The following is a 17,144-nucleotide window of genomic DNA, read 5'->3' on the forward strand; positions in this document are numbered from 1 at the left end:
TCCGGGTCCTCAGAGGAGGCCTTGTTTTTCCTGGCACTAGGAGGTAATTAACCACTTGCATGGGTTTGTTCTGGTCACTGCTGCCCACTGACATTCTGTGGCTTGCTGGAAACGTTCACTTCCATCGACCCCAAGGAAGAAGATGGCCACCAGGAAGGGCTCCTGGTGGAGGATGGGGCTCGAATTTAACATCAGAGCCCAGCGTCCATTTCTGTAGAGGGGCCTGACAGCAGGTCACACTCCACCAAGGAGCCGGCTCTGAACTGCCCCCCTGCACTGTGTTTCTGCCCTGAGCCAGCCCTTATAAAGGACTTCCTGGAATTGTATCTCAACCAATAGGACTAAGGCTTTCCCCATCCAATCAGAGCTGCACAACTGTATCCTCATTAACATCGCCAATCAGAGAGACTCAGTTCTGACCAATCAAGAGAGTGCTTTTTTGGACCCATCAAACTGTGAGGAGTCCTCATTTGCATGAGGATGGACCAATCAGGGACCAGGGGCGGAGACTTATCCAGAGCCTTGGAGAGCGCCCTTTTCCCCAAGACGGGAGGCCGTGTTTCCCTGTAGGAGCTAAAACGTCCCCTGTGTCCGCCTGCCATGGAGCGGAGCAGAGCGCCAGGTCCAGGCCGTGCTGTTTCGTAATTGAGCTGCAGCACTGTGGAGCTGTCCCGCAGTGGTGCTGGATTACACGCGAGCTCCTCGCACTGAATAAAGTTTCCGTCTTCACCGCAGCCCGAATTGGATTGGGATTTTTGTTCGTGGTTGAATTGGTGGCAATAATCATCAGTTGACACTTTTTTTCAGGCGTGGCAACCCTTGGCTGATCTCACAGATTGCAAGGACCTTGTCATCTTATAATCCCTTATTTGTTATTTTTTACACCTACAGCACCTGGTCTTCCTAGCGATCTCCCATCCAAGTACTAACCAGGCCCGACCCAGTGCAGCTTCCGAGATCAGACGGGGTCAGGGATCGGGCTTGTTCAGGGTGGCGTGGCTGTAGACCAGTTGACACTTTAATCGATAAATGTTAGCGCACCTACTATGTGTGGAATGTGGAAAGGTAGACGGAGCTGGGCATGGAGCCAGAGGGCTGTTCAGGGAGCATTGGAGGGTGTGAGCCTGGGCCGTGCCTGGGAGGGACCCAGGTAGCAGACGTGTGACCGGGTCTTCTGCATGCGGGGAGGGCAGGAGCAAGGCGCAGAGGTGTGCAAAGCACAGCGTGTTCTCGGATAACAAGAGAGCTGGTTCTCCGGGAAGGGAGGCCAAGGGAGTGAACACGTGGCCAGATCGGCTTGAGCAGCCCCTCCTGCCGCAGGGGGAGGAGGAGCCAGCGACGAGGCCCACCAGCGCTTTGGGAAGCGGGGAGGCAGGGCTGGGGTGGGAGACAAGAACCAGGAGGCCGCCGCAGGGCCCAGGGAAATGGAGCGGTCTGAGCCCCTGGGATCAGGCCGTCGGCCGGCATGGGAAGAGGGGGAATTTCAGACACGTGTCAGAGGTAAATTGATGGACTGGTGACCAGCTGCCCATGCAGAACAAGGAGGAAAAAGGTGATTTTAGGCTTCGAGGTGGTGTGACTTGGTCAGCAGTGCAGAGAAGAAGAATTAACACTTAAGGGCACTTTGCAAATCCTTTCGGCCAGTGTTGAGACTGCATAAGCCACAGAGTCTCACGAAGCAGGACAGGTCCACTTAGCTTCACGTTATCTGTGGCTCAGCGAGAGTGAGTCGCACAGCCGGAGGCGGCAGAGGTCGGCCGCAGGCTCAGTGTCTGACAGTGTGCCCTTGGGTGGCTGGCGAAGCAAGATCTGGAATTCAGAGTCCTCTGGGCTAAGGAGCAGAATGACGGCCCTCGCTCCGGATGAGGGTCAGTGGAAGGGCCGCAGAGGGCAGCCGGCTGGCATGGGCGGACTTGGGGCGTTGTACCCGGCTTGGGGGCCAGACTTCCCAGCGTGGGAATCCACGGTGGCGGACCAGGCGCCGGCTCCGGCGAAGCGCCTGCCCTGTGCCGGCCTCACCGGTGTTCGCGGCCGGCCGGCCGAGAGGCCCCACTGCCTCGCATGCCCCGCAGTGCCCTGGCCCGGGCGGGCTAAGAACCTTCCCGGACTCTCAGACTGCCAGGTAGAATACCAGAGGCCTGGTCACGTCTGAGGTTTAGATAAACAAGGGGCCTACTTTAGTGAGTACGCCGCGCATGCTCAGCATTATCTGCAGTGCCTATGTCTCTGGGCACCCTGAATGACAACAACAACAACAATACATAATAATAATTATAATAATTTATTTTATTTTATTTTTTTGTTATTGTACCAGGGTCAGGGAGCCAAGGTTACAATCTGCAAAACCACTCGGCTGTTTTTCCACCATAACGTGGTGATCGAGAGGGAGCAAGTGCCGGACAAGTGCGTGGTGACAGGGTCGAGTAGGGCCTGGACCCGCGAGCTGGCCTGGAAGGCTCACGTGGCAAGGGGCAGAGACACACAGGGCAGCTGGCGGCCACACGGTGCATGGGGGGTCGGGGGAGGGCTGGGGTCCGTCATGAGGAGGGGTGCGGAACGTGGGGGGCGGGGGGAGCTGTGCACGGGTGTGAGGAACGGGGGCGAAGGGGGAAGTCTCGGTGCCTTCTGCCAAATTCTGCCGTGAAGTTAAAACTGCTCCAAAAAATAGTCGATTTGAAAAAAAAGACGTGTGCCGAAAGGTCTCGTGTTAAAATAAGTGTGGTCCTAGTAAATGTGTTTGAAAATTTCAGGTGGTTTATTCGAAAGCGGGGAAGACATGAGCACCCGGCGGCGGTGCAGCAGTTCTGGGGGCACAGGCGGTGAGCGCCGTGCTCCTGCTTCCGCTCTCCGCGGGCCGGGCGCGAGCGGGTTTCTTCCGTGCATTTCCTGGGCTATGCCCTTTACTAGAATGACCTGGGTTTTCGTAGATAATTTTAAAGGCATTAAAAAATGCACAAAACCTTTCACATAAACCTGTCGGCGGCCTCTCGGTAAATCCCTGGGCTTTCAGCGAGCGAGGCGCAGCGATTAGCCTCCCGGGGCGGTGCCGGTGCACGGGGTGGGGCCTGCTGCTAATTTGGGAGTGACAACAGCTGTCCGGGTCCTGCAGAGCCACAAGTGCTGGGAGGAGCGCGGGGCCCCGCGGGCTGCAGGGTGCGTGGGTGCGGCAGGGCGGGCGCAGAGCCGGCTCGGGCCCTGTCGCTGCCGGTCACCCGCAGCTCACAGGCGCCCGGAGAAACAGACACCTGCATGTCGGCCAGGTGGGGGACCCTCTGCCCCCCAGGTTATAGCTGTCGTTTCGGTATTTTTATTGTCGCTTTCGGAAGAACGGCCCAGGGAAGCGGCTGATTTGTGCCCGGCCAGCTTCGGTGTCTGGAATCACGGACCTGTCTAAATATAGCGCGCGCCCCCGGCGAGGCTGGCAGGCGGGGACAGGGGTGGCCAAACATGGGAGTGCGGCTGTCGCTGGGCGCTGGCGGGGCCCGCCTCGGGGCCGGGTCTCACTCAGCTGACCCCCGGGGGAGATCCACCCCGCTCGGGGCGTGCGGGAGTCCCCGCATGTGGTTCTCGCGCTGGCGCTGCCGGCCCTCGAGGCCGGCCTCGGCTTTGTCCGCACAGAGCGAAGACTGTGCGCGAGGGTCCCCGGGGCCGCGCATCTCATCTCGTGTGTCTCTGTCGCTTCTCGCGAAGGCACCGAGAGGTCAGCGAAGGGCGAACAGCCCTGCCCTGCCCCGTTGACAGTGTGTCCTTGCTCGGGCCTCGGATCCTCGGAGGCGGCCGCGGCGCCGGCGAGGTTAGGACAACCTGGGCAAAGGGGAGGTGATCGGCCTGCGCATCCGCGAACGGTCAGAGACGTGCTCGCGCACATGCGCGCACACACACGAACACGCACGTGCGCACACGAACACACAGGTGCACACACACGCGCACACGAACACACAGATGCGTACACACGTGCACACACGCATGTGCCTGCACACACGCGCACATGAACACACAGATGCACACGCGCGCGCACACACAAACACGCACCAACGCACACAAACACACATGCACACACAAACACACGCACCTCCCAGAGCGGGCCGCATGCGTTCCTGGGCCCGCCCCGGGCTCCCGGCCCGGCGTCCGTCCCTCGGCCTGGCTGCGCCGACTCCGGGCTTCTGACTCTGGCCCCGAAGAGCGGCTCCGATCCCCGATCCCCGACCCCTCGACGTCCCTGCTCAGCAGCTTAATCCCGTGTGAGCCCAGACCCCCGCCCCGCTGCTTGCCTCCTTGGTCACCTAAATCAGTACTTTTTCAAGAAAAGGAAAACAAGGAAAGGGGGTGCATGCCTCTTGAGGAGGGGTTCGGTTTTCACCGAAACAGGGAGGTCGCACCCATCAGCTTTGGTGGAAAAAAACTTCGTATTGACATAAATGTTCTGTTTTCGTAATGTTTTTACTAACAAACGCCTGTTTTGAGATGGGGTTCATACGCCACACAGTTCGCCCGTTTATTTCTGTGACTCTCTCAGACACAGGAGTCCCGAGTACTGCCAGGCCAGAGGTGGGTCCTGGGTCTCGGAAGCCCCGTTGCTCACTCACACCCCTTGGCAGCGTCCTGAGCAGGTGGGGTGCAGCAGTCACTTCCCGTGGGGGTTCTGGTGTGGCATTCTCCAGGGTCATCAGGGCCAAAGGGGCCAGGGAAGGGACCATGTGACTTTGGTGGCTGGGCAGGTACCACCTGCCGCTGAACGTGGGCCCGGCCGGCGGTGCGGCCGCGTCCTGGGCGCCTCTCCAGGGGGCGACGCAGGGGCTCGAGCCAGGCCGGGGGACCTTCCGGCTTCGGCTTGTCGGCACTTCCAGATGGGGGCCCGTGACCTCGGCACTGCACAGAGACCCCTGCCCGGCGCCCGCTGCCCTGTCTTACAGCTCGGACCCGCCAACCGGCCTCCTCCCTCCGGGGTGTCCCCCGAGCCTCTCTCCCCGTGTGCTGAAGGCCAGGCTCTCGTCTGGGGCTGAGGACCCTCCCCCCCTCCACCCCCGCCCCAGGCTCCACGGGGACTGGTCAGCAGCAGCGGCCAGCTCCCTTCCCGGCCGCTTCCCGGACGGCGGGCAGGCGTGGGGCATGAGTCACTGTGTAGTCACTGCATGCGCGCACCCCCTCCCGGGACCCCGCGCCTGAGGAGCCCAGCCTCCCCCCCGCCCCCGCGGCCTTGGCAGGAAAACGGCACAGCTGCCCGCCACTGCCCAGGGACCCAGCCGCGTGTGCCGGTGACTCCGCACGGCGAGGGAGCAGCGTGACCCAGCCCCGCGTGCGGGTGCGGGTGCGTGGGTGCCCTCGGCCGCCCCGCCCCACCCCGCCTGGGGGCGCCCATGGAAATGCATCCCACAGAATTCCTGTGTTTCTGGAAGCGAAAGCAGGCGTGCGTCCCCGGGGCCTGAGAGCCGGCCTTGCATCACGAGTGAGGGCTGGGCGGCCCGTGCCCCAGACGGCGCCCCCCGGGTTTACCGCACGCGCCCTGGTTTGTGGAAACCAAAGGCCGTTTCTGAGGAAGGAGAACAGGGCTCGGTGCCGGAGACGAGGCGCCGAGAAGGCCGTAGAGCTTCTTCTCCATTAAAGCAGAGAGACCCAGGGACAAGAAGACAGAATTGGGGAAGACGGGACGCACAGAAGGTACTCGGCCCCAGAGACACTCTCCTCGGAAAAATGGGGCTTTCCACTGTTGTCGCTGCGAGGTGACGGCTGGGAAATGTGGGCTCCTGGGCGGCTGGTTTTCACTCCGTCCCGGCCAGGCAGAGATGCTGGAGGAGGAATTCAGAGGCTCCCAGCTGACGAGGGGCCGGTGGCCATGGGGGCCTCTCAGCCCTGCCCCCGTGTGGCAAAGGCAGCCCAGGCGATTTGCAGATGAACAAGCCTGGCTGGCTTCCAATAAAGCTTTATTTATGCGCGCCGGAGTCTGAATTGCAAGGAATGTCACAGGTCATGAAATATTCTTTTGCTTATCTTCCCCAAGCACTTTAAAATGGTGAAACCCTTTCCTGGCCTGCACAGCCGCAGCGGACGGAGCCCGGAGGCCCCTGGGGAGCCCTGGCCCTGTGGGTCCCGTCTGCAGCACCCGGTCGAGCCAGAGGAAGCGAGGTCCAGCCACTGCCGGCGCCTCTTCTTCGTGCCTTTCTCCCTGGACGCCTTCACTGTAGCCCGTCCTCCTCAGTCCCTGCATTTTGGGTTCACAGGAGGGGGGCCGAGGTTCTCGAGCCCACGGGACGTGTGATGAGCAGCCGCTCTCCCCGGCCCCGGGCACCCGCTGCCCCGCGGCGGGCTCACACTGCGGGGTCACGGCACGTCCAGTGCAGCCAGGACGCTCTGCCAACCTTTGGGAGTCAGCATGGATGGGGCGTCTGCATCTCCCAGCAGCCCAGCGGGTGGCTCACCCACTCGCCAGAGCTGGGGAGCCGATCAGGGACCCCCGGCCCGGACGTGAACGTGACCCGATGGGTCCCTGGGGGCAGAACGGGCCGAGCAGCGTGTCGGTGGACGCCGATGAGGCCTGTCCACGTCCCTTAGCTGATGAGCCCCGAAGCATCTCTACAAAAATAATGAAATTTAATGAAAAATTAGTAAGATTTTAGCACCATGTCTTGGGAACACACGTATATCGCAGCAGATTTTTAAGATCTGATTTTCTCGTGGGTTTTCTTCAGGTCTCACGATGAAACGCAGTTTAGGGACGCAGACAATGCCGAGGACTCCACCGGCAAGTCAGTGTCTACGAGGAGCGCGCGGGGCCTCCCGGACCCGCGTCTGGGTCTCCTTTCCCCCGCCGGCGCCCCCTTTTCCGCAGACCCATTTCCCTGTCAGCCTTGGCCTCACGACAGGAGAAGAAAACTGTTATTAAATGGATGTCGGCATGAAACGTCTCCCAGAAGTGCACGTTTGCGTTAACTCTGCCGATCCAACGGAAGCGGCGTCTCCCCGAGACGCGAGGCAGGCGCGAGCTGGGTGTCCTTGTTCTCCGCCCAAATGCGCTCTGTCCTCCCGGGCCCCCCCCCTCGGCCCCCCCCCCCGCCCCTAGACCCTGAGAACAGCGCCTGGCACACAGTAGGTGCGTAGTAAATGTGCGAACGAAGGGGCGTATTGAGGAAATTCGGGCCTTGAACCAAGAGTATGCGTCTTTGGAGGAAATCTTGTTTTGAAATCTTTCTTGAACGGAACCGGCGCCGTTCACCATCTCGGAGCCAGTGCTGGCTCTGAGATGTGCAATATTCGGGTCATATAAAGAGACCTTTCTAGAACAAATGTTTCTCTTCCCCTCTTCTCAAAAGGCTGCCTTTTCTTCTGCTGCAGGTGAGCCGCGTGTGTTCAGACGGCTGCCCAAGCTCGCGCTTGGCCGGAAGCGTGTGTTGGACGACCCAGGCGCTCGCAGCCTGCGTGGTCCAGGGGGCGCGTGAGCGGCCCTCCGATGGAGAAGCGCACGCACTGGGGGCTTCTTGGTCTCGCTCTCGCCCCAGCTTGCTGACCTGATTCATGCTGCGGGGGGGGGGGGGGGGGGGCGGGCACGCCACACAAAGGGCTTCTGACGAGCCCCGAGGTCCTGCTGAGCACAGCTGCCCGGAGCGAGGGCTGCCCTGGTGCTCGGTCCCGCCGCGTTTCAGGCCGGGCACAGAGCGTACCTTGTTTGCCGCCCGAAGATGCTTTGACGGGAGGCCCGGCCTAACTGTGAGCATCGGTTTCCTAACTGAAACTCTAAACACACTGGTGAGCGGTGTCTCTAAGGAAACAGCAGACACTCACTCTCTTCCCAACTCCGGCTGTCACAAAACCAAGGGTGGCGACGGCGAGCAGACGTCCCCACTGCACCTGCTCCGGTTCAGGGTGCGTCTCCGGAGGAAACGAGGGCGAGGGCCAGGGTGCCCGGGGGTGGGGGGGACCCGCCTGCAACCTGCACCGGCCCGAAGCCCGGCCTGGCAGGCTCGGGTGCCCCACCACACCGGTGCCCCTGCCTCGCTTTCTGGCCTGGCCGGTCAGCTGGGGGGCGCGGCGCGCGGCAGATGCGCCTTGTGGGCGCACAGCGTGACAGCCCCGCCCCCCCCCCCCCCCCCCCGCCTCCCTCCTTTCCTGGGTCACGGACGCCACACGTGGCTTTGGACTCAACTATCCTGAGGATAAACTCCCCTTCCTCCTGCCCCCGGGGGCTCTTGCAGACACAGCAGCTTCGTGGGACTCGTCTCAGTGGCAGCAGCCGTTAGCCGGTCAGAGCGGCAGGCGGCGGGGGCCCCGCCCTCTGGTTTCGCCCCTCCTCCCGCCTCCCTCCGTTGCGGGACCTGCCGGAGGCTCGGGGCACCAACGCGAGCTGTTTTCCGGGAGCCGCGTTGCGACACCTGTGTTCTTACGCCTCACCTGTGAGAGGGGGTTCGGGCGCACGCGCTTGGCTGGGCTGTGCCGGTCGCCGAATCTGCACGTGGGCGAGACGGCACTCGGAGGGGACACGTGTCCGCCGGGGGCGGTCGCTGACACCTCCGACATCACGAGGACGTGCGAGAGGCCCTCCGAGGGCGGAGGCCGCGTGCGCCCTGACCCGCCGCAGCGGTGCGGCCGGCGCGGGCGTGGGATCCCGGGGGGCCGGGGGCTGCCCCCCCCGTGGGCGTGCGCGTGACCCCTGCGGCAGGAAGTGCAGGCGGCTCGCCCGGAGGAGAACCTGTCCTGGGCAGATGAGGGGACGGCGCCTGCCCGAGGGTGCGCGGATGGGTGTCTGAGCAGCGGCGCCCGGGAGGGGCCGTCAGGTCCGCGGTGGACGCCGTCCCTCTGGGGAGCGAAGTGAGTGGCCGGGTCCTCCTCCTGCCCCCGGCTGCCGCTGCGTCCACACAGGAAGCGCTCACGTGCCGTTCCTTAGCGGGCTGGGCCTCCCCTGCCGCTGGTGTGGACACGGAAACCTCAGCTCTCGCTAGATGAAGATATGTGTGCGTGTGCGTGCGTGTGCGCAGGTGCGTGCTTCTGTGTTCACACACGTGTGTGTGAACGTCTGAGCATGTGTGAAGGTGCATGCACATATGTGTACACAGGTTTCACATGCACACACATGCACATGTGTGCACACGTGTGAAGGCTGTTTCTGTGACAGACGCGCCCCGCAAGCTGCCTCGTGGCGGGGCCCCCCGCAGCGCGGCCCCCCGCTCTGAGGCCCGGGAAGGCCGTGCCGGGGCCCCGGGGCCCAGCGGGGGCTGGCCGCCAGCTCGCTCCCCTTCCAGGTACGCGATCACGTAATCTCGGCCTCGGTTTCGTCTTTTATGAACCTGCGGGTGGTGGCGCCTCCCTTGAGGCCAGACGTGGGAATGCAGAGGGGCTGGGCTCACGTGCCCCCCAGGGCCGCGTGCGCGTGGCCGGCGCTCCTTGGATGCGGGCTGTCCCCGCTCCTGGCCTCCGGGGCGGGGCGCTCCCAGGCCGCCTGCTCCCTGCAGAGTTGCGAGTCTCGTCTCGGTGCCAGAAAGGTGTTCGGTGACAGAGGGATTGTGTCACGGTGGCAGCGCCATCCAGCCAGACCGGCCCGGCCAGTTCCCACTGCGCCTCCCAGTCGACCTTCAAACCTTGAAACCGAAACCTGCCGCCCACGGCCACGCCCTCGGCCCCTTCGCCCGTGGGCGCCGTGGGCCCAGCGGTCCCCGCCGAGCTGGCGTGGAGACCTCTGGCTGCTGTGGGGCAGGAGGATTAGACCAGTTTCCCCTCCAAAGGGATAATAAATAAAGCTGCTTCTCGTCCGCGAAGCGTGGGTAGGTGGCGTCATGCACCCCGCCCCCCAGCCTGGTGTCAGCCCGGCACCGTTCACCCGCGACCCCTGAATGTGCACTCAGCAGGTGAGCGCGCCGAGCCCTGGCCGCGGGCCTGAGCTGCGGGCCCAGGGCGGCCTGCAGGGTCGGGCCCTGCCATGCTGGGTGCACCTGCTGCAGACCAGCGTCCGAGCCAGGACGTGGGGTCCGTGCGGATGCTCTGCCCTCCTCGTGTGGCTGGATGGTCGAGTGACTTAAGGAGCTTGGGGCAGCACCCGGGACACCTGGGCGGCAGCCACGGGCCCTAAGGCGCAGGCGCCCGACGTGCAGGCAGAGGGGGCGGCTGGCGGAGGCCCTGCAGGCCGGCTCGGCCGCCGCGCCTCGGCTCCTTGGCACGTGGTCTCCTGGGCGGCCCGACCCCTCCGTCCCCCCCGCGTGGCCCCGTCAGCCCCGCCCCGTCTCCCGAGATGCCGTGCCAGGGTCTGTCCTCCCGGGCTTGCCCGTTTCCCCTCCGGCTCGAGTCTGTACTGTAGAGTGTGACGGGGGCGTGAGGAGGGTCGGGAGACACCCTGCCCCGGCCTCCCCCGTGGCCCTGCACCTCGGCTCCCGTCTGTGGGGAGCGGCAGATCACACCACTTAGCCGGCGACGGAGAACCAGGCGCCGGACAGGAAGCAGCTTCGAGTTAAACAACACAGCGAAGTTTCGAGGCCGACCACAGCGCCCCTCGCTTTGCGGCTGGTGACTGCTGCGGGGCGTCCCACTGTCCCTGAGCTCTCGCTCCGTTGCTGGCAGAGGTGCCGCGCCGGGCCCCCCCGACTTGCCGGAGCCCCACGAGTAAAGAACACACCGGAAGCTGCCGGTGTTCGGCCGCTGGCGGGTGCGTCTCCCGGGGGCGGCGGGAGGCGGGTGCTGGTCCCGGCGCCGTCGCCTCCACGGTCCCTTCGGCGGGGTCTCCTTTCTGAGGGAAGCGCGGAGGCCGGGCGTCTCGCAGGGTCCTGCAGCCGGTGCCCTGTGCGTGCGGAGGCCCAGGGCGGGCGCCCCTGCCGCAGGCGGCCGGCGGGAGGCACCGCGTGTGCGGCCACACGGCCCCTGAGAAGCTCGGCCGGCCCGCCGTGCACCAGCCCCCGGCGCCCCGGAGCCAGTGCCCGGGGCCCTCGCGACGCTGCCCTGGCCCTCGGCCTGCGTGCCTGGCACCCACCGGCCGGCAGCCAGCGCCATGGGCCCCGGGCCCCGGCCATGCCACGGAGCTTTCCGGAGCACGTTTCAGAAATCCTCCCACCGTGGACGTGTCGGCGGGGCGCAGAAATAGCCACCGGCCCCGGCGGAGACGGCCACGTGCTGACCCCGGGGCAGGCCACTGGTCACCTCCTGGGCTGTCATTCCCCGCGGAGCTCGGGGACACCGCGGAGGCCGGGCTGGGGCCCCAGCCGCCCGGCCGAGCGAGGTGACCTCTGCCTGGTGCTATTCGCAAACCGGGACCGTGGTGGGTCCGCCCACCCTCGCGTGGGGGATCGGCCTCACGAGGTAGCTCGTCCAGCGTGCCGGCCAGAGTGCCGGGCTCCCCGTGCGCTGTCCAGCGCCTCCTCCGCCCCGCAGGCCCTGCCCTCCCCGGAGGCAGCAGGTCTCAGTCAAGCCGCCGTCATTTGCGACCAGGCTGGCCTCATCTGTTCGCTCCCTTTCGTGGGTGAGCCTGTGTCGGGCTGCACTCCTGACCCCGTCACTCCAGCCTCTCAGAAATGGAGACCGTCCTCCACACGGGCCCACCGGGAGGTGCTCTGCGTTCTGCCTGCCGTCTGGTCACCCATGGCTGGTCAGGAGCCACGGCTCGGCCGGCTGGCCCCACCGCAGAGTGGCGAGCAGAGGTCCCCCCACGGATCGGCTGGGGGCTCCCTGTCCCCCAGCCCTGTCCCAGGCCACCACACCCTGTAGCCCTCACTGCAGCTGTGTGAGGGGGCAGGGTCATCCCCATGTGTGCTGCATTATGCGTGTAAACATTTATTTTTAGGCAGAAGACTCTGGCATATTCTAGATAGCAGGGTCAGAAATAGAATAAAACGTTCAGACCGAGTCCGCCTCCACGTAGCGCTGCGACTCGGGGTCTGAGTAGCGGTTCCAAGAAATAAACAGCGGCCGGCAGCCACGGCCCCCCCGCAAAGCGCCATGGCTCCGTGGGGGGCGGACGTGGACGTCCAAGCCGGCGGCAGGAAGTCACCGTGTAAGTTACAGCTTTTTAGTATCATCCCAAGATGGAGACCGCGGGAACCAGCCACGGTCCCCGAGCCCTGTGCTCAGGGCTGACGGGGTCGGCGGAGCGCGGCCGCCTGCCTGTGGGTGTTCCCCGTCGAACGCCCCCTCTGCGCTGTCCGTGGTGACCATGACATTGGCGGAAGGGACGACATTGTAGACTTCGCTCCATCTTGGCTGCCAGACGCACGAGAACGCAATAGGCCACGTTCTGGAGATCTCTAGGCAGTCCCAGAATCTAATCTAGAAATAATCCAGGGTTGGGGAGGCCTTTTTCTCACTCAAGATGGAGAAAGCGGGGAGGGGCAGGGGAATGATGGGTCTGGGGTTCCCCGTGGGCATCGCTCAGATCTTATTTGAGGCTTTGGCTTAGTTCAAGTTTTAAGTTAGATGCTGAAGATATTTCTTGTTTGTCTTTTTTTTTTTAATAACTATATTTTCGCTTACACACAAGTTTGCATTTAGTTTCCAATTTAATACAAATCGCGGTTAATTCCACAAAGGAAGGACTACAGTTTAATTATTACACGTCACATGCCTCTCATCCTATCCTTTTGTACAACAACAACAAAAAAGTTATTCAGAGTCTCACATCATCTGCTAAAATCACTTTGCATCACCCTAAAAGCGAGAGGGAAGGCCGCTATGCACTGACGTGTGATCCCCGTGATCACCGCCAGGGGCACCGAGCACGGGGGACCCTTCACACACCGCCTTTTGTCAAGAAATAAGGGAAATAAGAGCGCGCACACTTTCACTTTCTTTTGCAAAAAAAAAAAAAAAAAATTAACAGGAAAGACGAAGGTGTGTGGGAATGAGGGGCATGACATAAAAACGGAAGCGAGACCTTTAGACTGTGCCTTGTCGTGTGGCGCTGATTTGGGACCTCGAGGCGTTTCGCATATTTAGAAAACAAACCAGTGTCAAAAAAAAGGAAGGAAGGAAATCGAAGCTGAACACACAGAGACGCGTGCGCTCACCCGCATGACAACACCGCCCGGCACACTCTGCCCGGGCCCTTTTGACTGTGCCGTTCGGAGGACGTAGTTGAAGAACAGACGAAACGGCGGAGAACTCGACCTCGTGCAGCCGTGGCTGGCGGCGGCGGCGCCAAGCGGGAGGGGGAGGGCGGAGCGCTCTGCCGTGGGGCGCGGAAGCCGCGGCAGCCAGCGCCGGGCCCCCCATCTCTGTCCCTCCGTCTGTCTCTCCCCGTCTCTGTCTCTCCGTCTGTCTCTCCCCATCCCTGTCCTCCCCCCCGCCCCGTACAGAAAAGCAATGATACCCTCCCGATGGTTACACCACCCGTAATGTCCCACGTAGACCCTTGAAGAAAAGGCTTGTTCCGGCCACTGCTCTGGGGGGGCCTGGGGCGCCTTGTGCCAGGGGGCAGCGAGGTGTCCAAGGACCTGCGGGGCGGGGTCGGAAACTTGGTCGGAAGGGCCTCCTGCCGACAAGGAAACCGCGCTCACAGGTCGCCACGTGTCGGCTCACGGTGTACCTCACGTGGGCAAATAAGCGAGGAAGGGGGAATGTCGGCTAATGACTTCGGAAGAAGTAGCACGTTTTATAAACTTCTAGGGCAGCCTTGACCTAGGCGAGAACCATGGTGTGGATGCCAAGCCACGGGCCGAAGGCGGGCGGGGAGTCGGCGCGGACTCGTTCCCAGCGTCACCCCCCGGGCTCCCTCCCGCTCACAGGCGGGCAAACCCACCCCAGCCTCAGCGCGCGCTCACGGGACCCTCGAGGAGCCCGCGGCCCGGCATCCCCTGCCCTCTCGCGATCGGAGCCACTCTCGCCAGGTTTTCCATCGCCGGATCGCTTTTAACTTGAACTCTCTCTCTCTCTCGTTTCTCTTTGTCATTCATGGCGCTGGCTTTGAAGACAGCTCTGTGGTCATGTGATTTACCTACCTCGTAAATCCACTCATCCACACTGTATAATTCAGTGGGGTTTTTATTAGCATATTCAGAGTTGTACCACCATTAGCACAATCAAATTCAGATCATTTCTGTCACCCGGAAAGAAGCCCGGGGTGTTAGCGGTCACTCCCCTTTTACCTGCACCCCCCCCCGGCCCCCCCCACCTGTTGCCGGCCGGCACAGCACCTCGGATGGATGTTAGGCATGTTTTCTTAAATGCGATCGAGGCGCCGTGCTCATGTGGGAGAACGTCCTTGTTCCTGAGAGTTGTTGGCTGACGTGTATTTAGGGTGAAGCAGAATTTCCTCAGCAACTTGCTCTCGCGTGATTAAGGAAAAGTGTGCGTGTGTACGTGCGCTCACACTCACGCGCGCACGCTCACAGAAGGCGGACCTTGGCGTCTCGGGCGTTCATTGTCCTAATCCGTAAGCACTTCTGAAGGTCTGACATTTCAGCGTTCAGATTTCAAGCGTCACCAGCCGATGCGGCCGGTCGGGGTCGTACCTACTGTGTGCCTGCCACGGGATCCGGGTGTGCCGTCAGGGACCACAGCCCAGGGGTGGCCAGGCCACGGCGACTTTGTGAACCCCAGAGAATCCCCCGGAGAGCGGCCCCCTGCTTTCAGAGAGCCCGGTGTGGCCATATCCAAGTCTGGATCTCTGCTGTTAAACATACTTTCTCAGTAAATCTGAACCGTTGGAAGCCAGGAGTAGCTTTGCCGGACACCCGTGTAGGCGAAAGCCGCTTTGCTTCGGTCCTGGTGAAAGCCGCGGGGTGGGGGGGGTTCCCGTTGTGCGTCCCCGCCGCCCGGCGGCCACCGCATTTCTGTTGGTGCCGGGCACACGCCGCCTGTCCCTCCCCGTGCTGGTCGGAGAGGGGGCAGCGCCCCCGCGAGACTGCATGTCCCTGGGGGCCGGCGAAGCCCGTGTCCGCTGCATTTTATTTTACTTAATCGTATTTAATATTCGTTTTTTAGTACTCGAGCTGTCACGGCCCTGGCACCTTGCATTTGCGAGCGGTGTGGGTACGATGGGGCGTTTGTGTATGTTGCGAGACGGTCGCCGCGCAGTGTGCACACCCGTCGCGTGGGGACAGACGTTTCTCTGTTCTTGAGCGAGAACGCCCGCGACCTCTCAGCAACGACGCTGCGCCCGTGCGGGGGGCTCCTGTCCGCCCCCACGTTGTCGCTGCTGGAGCTTGCGCAGAGCCAGCTCATCGGGACCGGGCGCCGGTGGGACCCTCTGCCCGGGGTTCAGGGCTGCTGACCCTGCAGGTGGCGGCACGGCCATTGTTCGCAGTCCAGCGCGTGAGGGGACCGAGGGCGTGGCACTGGAGAGACGGGTGACAGCCGCTCCAGAGGGAGGTCACGTGGCAGCAGAGGAGCCGGTGATGTGTTAGAGGCCGTTGCCAGCCGTGACCTCGGGGACGGAGACGGAGCGACATCGGGATCGTTTGTGATGCGCAGACTCAGGTGATCTGTCGCCGAAGGATTTGGGAGACGTTGATTTCAGGGTCCCCGCTCCTGAAGCAGCACTTCCAGTGCACAACGGACTCGCACCCGCTTTCTCGGGCGTGCGTTCTGTGGGGCGGGGGCCCCTGGGGACGCCGCGTGCTCGGGCTGCGGCCACCGCTTGGGTCCTGCGTCTGTTCTCACCTCATTCCCTCCCCTAAGAAAGTTCCGTTTTCTGAGACGCTGCCTTTGGGTTGCACGTCGCACATCTCCTCTTAGAGGCTGTTTCTGTCACCGGACCCCCCACAGGGCCTCCCCCCACCCCGCCCCCATCACCTGTGGGAAGTAGCCTGGCCCTGTCCGTGGTCCTTAGCTGGATTTGATATGAGCTGTCAGTTAGAGAGAAGAGAGAAACAAATTGGTTCGAAAGTCCCATCATTTAAATTTGCTGGAGAGAGTTAAAAGCATGCTGGGCTACATAGTATCTGCTTTAGAGGACACATCGAGTCTCAATCCACCCCGTCATTCCCGTGTATTTTGCAAATCTCAGGCCATCGGGGTCTTAGCTGCACTCGGCTTGGAAAAGTGAGTTATTTTCAAGGACATAAAGGTCTTAAAATTTATCCTATTCAGTTTGTGACACTTCTGTAGCTTTAGAGATGAATTGAATAATTTTCTCTTTAAAATCTGGCGTCATCACTAGGCAGCATTTTTCTGTCTCTTGGCCATTATTCTGTATGAGGTTTTTTTTTTTTTCATTTTTATTAAAAAAGATTTTTTTTGCAATTAAAATATTTTATTAATTCTTTTAAATCTAAACTCGTATTTTGAGATTTATAGAAGCTGCGTAAGCCAGGGGGGTATTAACACAAATGTAAACTGCAGAAAAGACATTTAGATATTTTGTGTCTTTAGCAAATAATCTCCAAAGAAATGTCTGTTCCCTGTGCGCAAACGGAGACCGATGTGTCACGTGTGCGTTGTGCGCTTTCGACGCACACAGCTTTGGATCCTCATTCCATCTCGGGCCACCTAGCTGGCAGTCCTGACGGGGGGAAGAGCCGCCCTCAGCTTCAGTACCGAGGGCGTGTGGGCGGAGGCCTGAGTCGCAGCCCAGCCCTGCCGGCCTCCGGCCTCCATGGTCCTGGGCACGAGGTCCTGGGCCCTCAGGGCGAGTTTCATGGTGTGAGCTCCATGACGGTCCCAAAGCCACCTTCTCTATTTTGGGAGCATACCTGAGTTTTTCTCTTGATGACTCACCAGTGTAGTCATTGCTGTCTCAAGCGATTTTAAACCGGTCTCCTGCATGAGTCTGCCCGTCCGTCCTTACCAAACTGTGCAGGACGCCAACAGGGAACGTGTCCATCTGTGAGGGACAGGAGCCGCCGTCACGTCAGGGGGTATCGTAGGGTGACGGCCCCAAGCGCTGACTCTCTCCTCCTTCATAAACACTCGCAGGTGTCACCAGTCAGCATTTTAACACATTTATTAGGGCACTGTACAAGTTATATGGCCGTAATCCAACGCCACACCCCGGCCCACGCTGGGAGTGCGGGGTTCTTGCTCTCTCCTGCCCCTCCTGAGGCGGACAGCTGGGCAGCTGGGCCAGGGCTGTGTGCCCGGGCAAGGGTCACTCCTGGATCTCTGGGGAGTGACCCGCAGAGGGGGTGGAAGGAGAGGACTGGCCAGAAGCTCGGGATAGACTGAAACTCTGGCAGGGAGGGGAGCCGTTTGGTACATGTGTCCTATTGACAAGGAGTGGCCTTTGTAATGGGTGCCTGGGA

General features: G+C 61.9%; 1 protein-coding gene and 1 long non-coding RNA gene across 5 annotated transcripts in view; both read left to right on the forward strand.

Moving 5' to 3' along the window:
- LOC107512373 (protein cordon-bleu) overlaps nt 1-17,144 on the forward strand; it is an 87,796-nt gene that overhangs the window by 14,719 nt on the left and 55,933 nt on the right. The window lies entirely within an intron of this gene.
- LOC118610724 lies at nt 5,311-7,306 on the forward strand. The gene is made up of 2 exons (XR_004953973.1): nt 5,311-5,658; nt 5,999-7,306. It is a non-coding gene; the product is annotated as an uncharacterized LOC118610724 (long non-coding RNA).

This window comes from Rousettus aegyptiacus, unplaced genomic scaffold (genome assembly GCF_014176215.1).
Source record: "Rousettus aegyptiacus isolate mRouAeg1 unplaced genomic scaffold, mRouAeg1.p scaffold_m13_p_13, whole genome shotgun sequence".
NCBI lineage: Eukaryota > Metazoa > Chordata > Mammalia > Chiroptera > Pteropodidae > Rousettus > Rousettus aegyptiacus.